Below are 7,173 nucleotides of genomic sequence, written 5' to 3'. Positions count from 1 at the left end.
AGCTGCTCGAGTCTTCATATGTAAGGCATCAATCCCTCGCCTTTTTAGACTCTTCGAAACATTATCTTCTTCAATCTGGAAGACAAAAGAAATAAAAAGTGCTAAGTCTTGTTACCAGGTGGTTTCTAAAATGATGGGCAGGTAGTTGTGGTTAGTAAGCGGTTGTCAGATTGTTTCTAGAGTGACTGCTGTGAGGTTACTAGGGTTAGGTAACTATACTTACAGTGTCATCAAAGCAGAAGTAGACATGCCAAGAGGGATCGCATGCTTCCTGAAAATCAATTGTTGCAGGGAAGATGCTCATCTGCGGTGGCCACTGAATGCTGTTGTATTCTTTTATTGCCTGTCTCATTCTCTTGTTGGAGCTGGCTACCTGCTTGGACAGTCTAATGGCAATGCCTTGCCCAACTGTAGCAAAGTTAGGAAACACGCATGCAGATAAATATATTTATTAAAATGAATTAAATTAGGAATTCCAAGGCACTCGAAAATGTGTGAAAAAAAGTTAAAAAGCCTTTATTTGATGAATGGCTCTAAACATTAAAAATGGTGACAGATCCACCTACGCGTTGCGGCTACAATGCCTTCGAGTGCCTTGGAATTCCTAATTTAATTAATTAGATTCTGTATCCCATCCAAAGAGCACCGAGATTTTACACCCTTAAGCAGCACTTCTATTTGCATTCTTTGCTTTGATGGATATATTTATTAGTTTGTATTATTGTCCTTTTCAAAGTTGATCATAATATCTTTATGTCTCTACTTATCCACAGTTCTTAATGTGACCAAGGTAAAGGGGCGACTCTCCCCACTTACCACCCCGAGGAGCAAACCACACCCACCAATAAAGTTCAGAGGCTTGTCAATTGAGTTTAAAACAATGAATTTATTAAAGTCTCAATTTATAACCATTATTAAAGCCTTCTGCTACGCTATGTCTCTAAGGGCAAAGCGACTGCCTTCCTCCACGAGATGTCTCTGAGCCTGGCTTTAGTCCAGAATTCTCCCACGCTCCCTCACTTAAATGGTGTTGCCACCAAGCGGGAGTAGATGCTCCCTCAGCAGATAACTGGCAGTACGGTGTCACAGGCTTACTGGCCGCGCAGTCCGTCACAGCCCCATCAACGATGCCTGGGGGAAAATCCACAGCACACATCGAGTAATCTTTGAAACAGGAAAACACCGCAACACACCCAGGTTCAAGTGAGCAATATAATCAGCAGGCGGTTGACGCAGAACAGTGACAGGCAGGCAGCACTGGGATGGGCTATTCTATTATTTACATGCCAGGGAGAAGCCGTACTGGATGGTAGGTTTACAGTTGTATGCCTGGGGCGGAGAGCTGGGATCCTTAAGCTACACTGTGTAACTTTTTTAGTTTATTCTTAGCTAAAAACACTTTGTTCTTTCAAAAATATATGTGCTCATTAATGTATATTTACTTCGTTCAAGTAATAAAGTATTCTCGTGAGTGTATAATATGCCATTGAAAATACATAAGGGTGAGGGGTTCGAATGTTGGTCGCCATGTTGCCCCTCCATCTTGAAAGTACATTAGCCAAAGAGGGACATACCCGTTAATTCAAGCTTCGCCTTTCGCGTCTCCGCAATTCACTGGCACCGGCCCTGTTTTTATTTTTTCCTTTCCCTCTAACTCTACCTCGCACCTCGTCACATCAACTGATCTCTGCTCACGGAGAAAATTATATAGCCTACAATGTAAACTTTGCCTTACGCTAGTGATGTCGTACAATATACAGAATAACGATAGCACTGATAAAAGTTACTTTACTAAGATTAGCTTGCATTCGTCTGGGAACCTGATAGCTGATGTTAGCAATGAAATGGTAAAAAAATAACGAAAACATAAAACTATTATTCATTTTACATAGATGTCATAACGTATATGTTAACTGACAAATTAAATTACTGCAAATTATAATAGTTTTCTAAAGTAACCTCATCACTTGAAGGAATACTCATGGACGAGGTCGAACTGGAAGCCATGTTAATCTTGGACTACATTGGCCACCGTAGGAGTTAAAACGAAATCGGTATTGAGAGGAACAGAAACTAATATTCACTGGATGGACATATACCTTTTCACCGCTAGATGGGGGTAAAAATCACACAGTGTAGCTTTAAGCTGCAATGCAGATTTAGTGATAACGAGACAGTATAGAATACTACTGTGAGGCTGGCGAGTCACAACAGCAATGCACATCCCATATGGAAGTCACTAGAATAACACAATGAGGCTGGTGGATCGTTGGCTACAACACTAGCAAGACAGCAGTAATGCACATCCAGTGTGGAAGTCGATAGAATAGTACAATGAGGCTGGTGGATCGTTGGCTACAGCACTAGCAAGACAGCAGTAATACACATCCAGTATGGAAGTCGATAATAGTACAATGAGGCTGGTGGATCGTTGGCTACAGCACTAGCAAGACAGCAGTAATACACATCCAGTGTGGAAGTCGATAGAACAGTACAATGAGGCTGGTGGATCGTTGGCTACAGCACTAGCAAGACAGCAGTAATACACATCCAGTGTGGAAGTCGATAATAGTACAATGAGGCTGGTGGATCGTTGGCTACAGCACTAGCAAGACAGCAGTAATACACATCCAATATGGAAGTCGATAGAACAGTACAATGAGGCTGGTGGATCGTTGGCTACAACACTAGCAAGACAGCAGTAATACACATCCAGTATGGAAGTCGATAGAACAGTACAATGAGGCTGGTGGATCGTTGGCTACAGCACTAGCAAGACAGCAGTAATACACATCCAGTGTGGAAGTCGATAGAACAGTACAATGAGGCTGGTGGATCGTTGGCTACAGCACTAGCAAGACAGCAGTAATACACATCCAGTGTGGAAGTCGATAGAACAGTACAATGAGGCTGGTGGATCGTTGGCTACAGCACTAGCAAGACAGCAGTAATGCACATCCAGTATGGAAGTCGATAGAACAGTACAATGAGGCTGGTGGATCGTTGGCTACAACACTAGCAAGACAGCAGTAATACACATCCAGTATGCAAGTCGATAGAATAGTACAATGAGGCTGGTGGATCGTTGGCTACAACACTAGCAAGACAGCAGTAATACACATCCAGTATGGAAGTCGATAGAATAGTACAATGAGGCTGGTGGATCGTTGGCTACAACACTAGCAAGACAGCAGTAATACACATCCAGTATGGAAGTCGATAGAATAGTACAATGAGGCTGGTGGATCGTTGGCTACAACACTAGCAAGACAGCAGTAATACACATCCAGTATGGAAGTCGATAGAATAGTACAATGAGGCTGGTGGATCGTTGGCTACAGCACTAGCAAGACAGCAGTAATACACATCCAGTGTGGAAGTCGATAGAACAGTACAATGAGGCTGGTGGATCATTGGCTACAACACAAGCAAGGCAGCAGTAATGCACATCCAGTATGGAAGTCGATAGAACAGTACAATGAGGCTGGTGGATCGTTGGCTACAACACAAGCAAGACAGCAGTAATACACATCCAGTGTGGAAGTCGATAGAACAGTACAATGAGGCTGGTGGATCGTTGGCTACAACACAAGCAAGACAGCAGTAATGCACATCCAGTATGGAAGTCGATAGAACAGTACAATGAGGCTGGTGGATCGTTGGCTACAACACAAGCAAGACAGCAGTAATACACATCCAGTGTGGAAGTCGATAGAACAGTACAATGAGGCTGGTGGATCGTTGGCTACAACACAAGCAAGACAGCAGTAATACACATCCAGTGTGGAAGTCGATAGAACAGTACAATGAGGCTGGTGGATCATTGGCTACAACACAAGCAAGACAGCAGTAATACACATCCAGTATGGAAGTCGATAGAACAGTACAATGAGGCTGGTGGATCATTGGCTACAACACAAGCAAGGCAGCAGTAATGCACATCCAGTATGGAAGTCGATAGAGACCATTAGCATCTCTCTCAAAACAATGACCAAAGTGTTTAAATTTTTCCTATTTAAAACTTGACTCTTCCGTAGTAACATCGTGTACTAAGACCGACGGAAAATTAAAAGTTGCGATTTTCTAGGCGTGTATGGCTAGGAACTATACTCTCATTCCTGCGTAATAATCAAGGAACTGTGCTGCCTTACATGGGTGTAGCAGGAACTGCAATGATATTACGCAGTGCAAACACAAACTTAGTGCTGGTCACGTTGGAAGTTATCTAGCTGGGGACTATTTTCATCCGCACCCGTGGTAAGGCAGCACAGTTCCTTGGTTATTACGCAGGAATGAGAATATAGTTCCTAGCCATATCGGCCTACTTCTGACTTGTCATTTTCTGTTGGTCTTTGGTCATTGTTTTGAGAGAGATGCTAAGGGTCTAATCAGATTCAATGATCTATGCTAAGCTATGCTAAAAGTGCTACCGCCAGACCCAGAGATCGGCTGAATGGATACGAAAATGGTAAAACTCAACTGTTTAACTCTGGGGGAGTTGTAAAGTGAGCCTATTTCCAAAAAAAGTGGAATGTTCCTTTAATGGAATCTACAATTCTCCCATTTACAACTATTGTTACCTATTTCTTATGTGCATTGTTTACCTGGTGCCTCTCTGATGACAGATGAGATGTCTTTTTGAGCGAGAATCATTATTTTCTCTGCTTTGTCTAAGTCTTTGCAGGAGCTGCTTTTTTTTCTCATACTAATGACACGTGTACGTTTGTTTGTGTGGAAAGCCCGCTTTTAACAGAAAGGCATTCGGAAATGTCCACAGATGAGCGCATCAGCGCTCTTAACACAGGCGCGCTTGCACGTGTTTCGTTGTCACAGCAACATAAACAAATTTCCGCACACCGGAAGACAGATGTTATGGTAATATTTTACATGTATTTGAATCACAAAAACGATTAATCAGATTTAATCAGTGCAACGCGGAGACTTCCGACACTTAATATGTTTGTGTGGAAACTCAGAATTGACGCATGTTCCGCACACAAAACTAGCCTAATTTACGTGAAAGATTGCATTCGGTGCACATGTGCACCGTACCGAAAGTCCTGTACTGAAATGGTCCGGTACGAATACATGTACCTTTACACCCCTATCCTCAACATATAACATCAGGACAAGACACTTACAGAATTTGTGATAATCAATAAAACAAATAATAATAATGAAAAAAAAATAATAATAACTGGCCCCTAATTCTATTCCGCTACCCTCTCTAGTAACCAGGCCTTAATTTTCTTTTTAAAAGAGTTCATGCTGTAAATAACTTTAATTTGACGGTCTAACTTATTCCACTGAACTGCCCCTATATAGGCAAAAGTTCCTTTCCCTAACACTGTCTTAAAAGTATAAGGACAAAGGTCTGATATGCTGCCACGAGTGTTGATATTGTGTGTGTCTTTTACCTTTACCTAATTAGACACAACAAAAATTTTGGGACATTGCCAAACAGTATTTGCATCTCTGAAACAAGTTTAGACAAACACCAGGTAGGAAAAATGCTAGATTAAAGATGACTTTTAGGCACATCTACTTAATTTCAGATGTGCAGTTGATAGACAGGAAATGGAGGCCAAACAGGGAGTGAATGATGTATGACACAGGTCCTGATGTCTCTATTAAGTCAATTAATTACCTGGCAGGGCAATTTGCGTCCATAAACGTGAAATGCTGGTACGGCCAAGGAGATATTGTGTAGTATGCCCTCCCCTGATTTCTGATAGAACACAGTATGGCATAATTTTGAGTAAATGTGTCAAGGTATTTTCTCAAAACAATAATTCAGGTTTACACAGAAAAAATAAAGTACTTACATGCAAATGTGAGGCAACAACACAGGCAATGTCATAGACTACTCGCAGGTGTAAGTTCTTGTCCTCACATCTTCGAAGTAGCTCATCAATGACATACAGGGGATAGGCTAATCTATTTCAACACACATGTGAATGATGACACTTTATACTGAGGCTGCATTCCAAACCGCATACTTCCCTACTATTTAGTATGGGAAAAAGAGTAGGCGAGCGAAAAAGTATGTATGAATCCAAAAGAGTAGGCGAGAATTACCTGGGTGACGTACTAATTATCGCGAGATTCGGACTTAAGTGCGTTCCAATATGCCTACTTTCCTACTATATAGTAGGCGAAAACAGTATGTGAAGGAAGCAGTACGTTCGAAACATCAGTATTCATAAAAGAGTAGGCGAGAAGTTCCCGGATGGCTTACTGCTTCCGGCCCGATTTTTGAGTGCTCAACCGGTGGATACTCTTCTATCCCAGGAGGCCACGCGAGGGGATACGTCATTATCAAACATCACGGAGATCAGCGACGCGCGGGGTTTCAAATGTGAGTAAACACGGTTCCTTGTGTTAAAATTGCATGTGTTAAACTACTATAGAGTAAACGTTTTAACTGTTGAAGGTGTAAAGGAGTTAGATAGTATAGTATGATTGTGATTTGGCTTTAAAAACACGTTTTATTATGTATAACGTTAGCTCTAGCTGACAGGAGCTCCAGTAAGGACACGTAAGTTAACGTTACGTCTCTAACGTGGATTTACATAAACCATAAACATCTTAAAGACGCTTATTTTAAACGTCTATTTACATCTGACAGGAAAATCTTTTATAAGTATTGCAGAAGAGCACATCACAACATGAAATATACATCTGAGTGATATGTGTGCTATTATGTAGAACATATCTATAAAGTAACTAAACATAAGTTATCTATTTTATTTGTCCATTAGTACTGTTGATAAATTGAGGAACAAGTATGTTGGATAAAAAGTTAAAACAACCTCAACATGTAAATGTAGTGTTGAGCTCATAAATCACAGAGGTTATGGGAGTCTTGTCTGGATGTTACAGGGACAGAAGAACAGATGTGGGTTTATCCGGTGGAGAGAGGCTCATGAAGCTGAAGGCTGTCATCAAAGGCTTTGAGTGAGTATACTACAGAAATTAATAATAATTTAAATATTAAGTTGTAGTTTATTTTAATTATTGTAATTTCAAACAGAGCTATTACAGCACCTTTCTGATTCTTGATTTCTGTGCATTTGCTGCACAGCTGTTGTGGTGGAGCAGGACCTGCAAGGAAAGATGATGGCGGCATTTGTGGAAAAAAAGCGTTCTTGTCTGCTAAATAATACTGAAATC

This window comes from Phoxinus phoxinus, assembly GCF_949152265.1.
Source record: "Phoxinus phoxinus genome assembly, chromosome: 20".
In the NCBI taxonomy this organism is placed as follows: domain Eukaryota; kingdom Metazoa; phylum Chordata; class Actinopteri; order Cypriniformes; family Leuciscidae; genus Phoxinus; species Phoxinus phoxinus.
Note: the sequence above shows the minus strand (reverse complement) of the source record.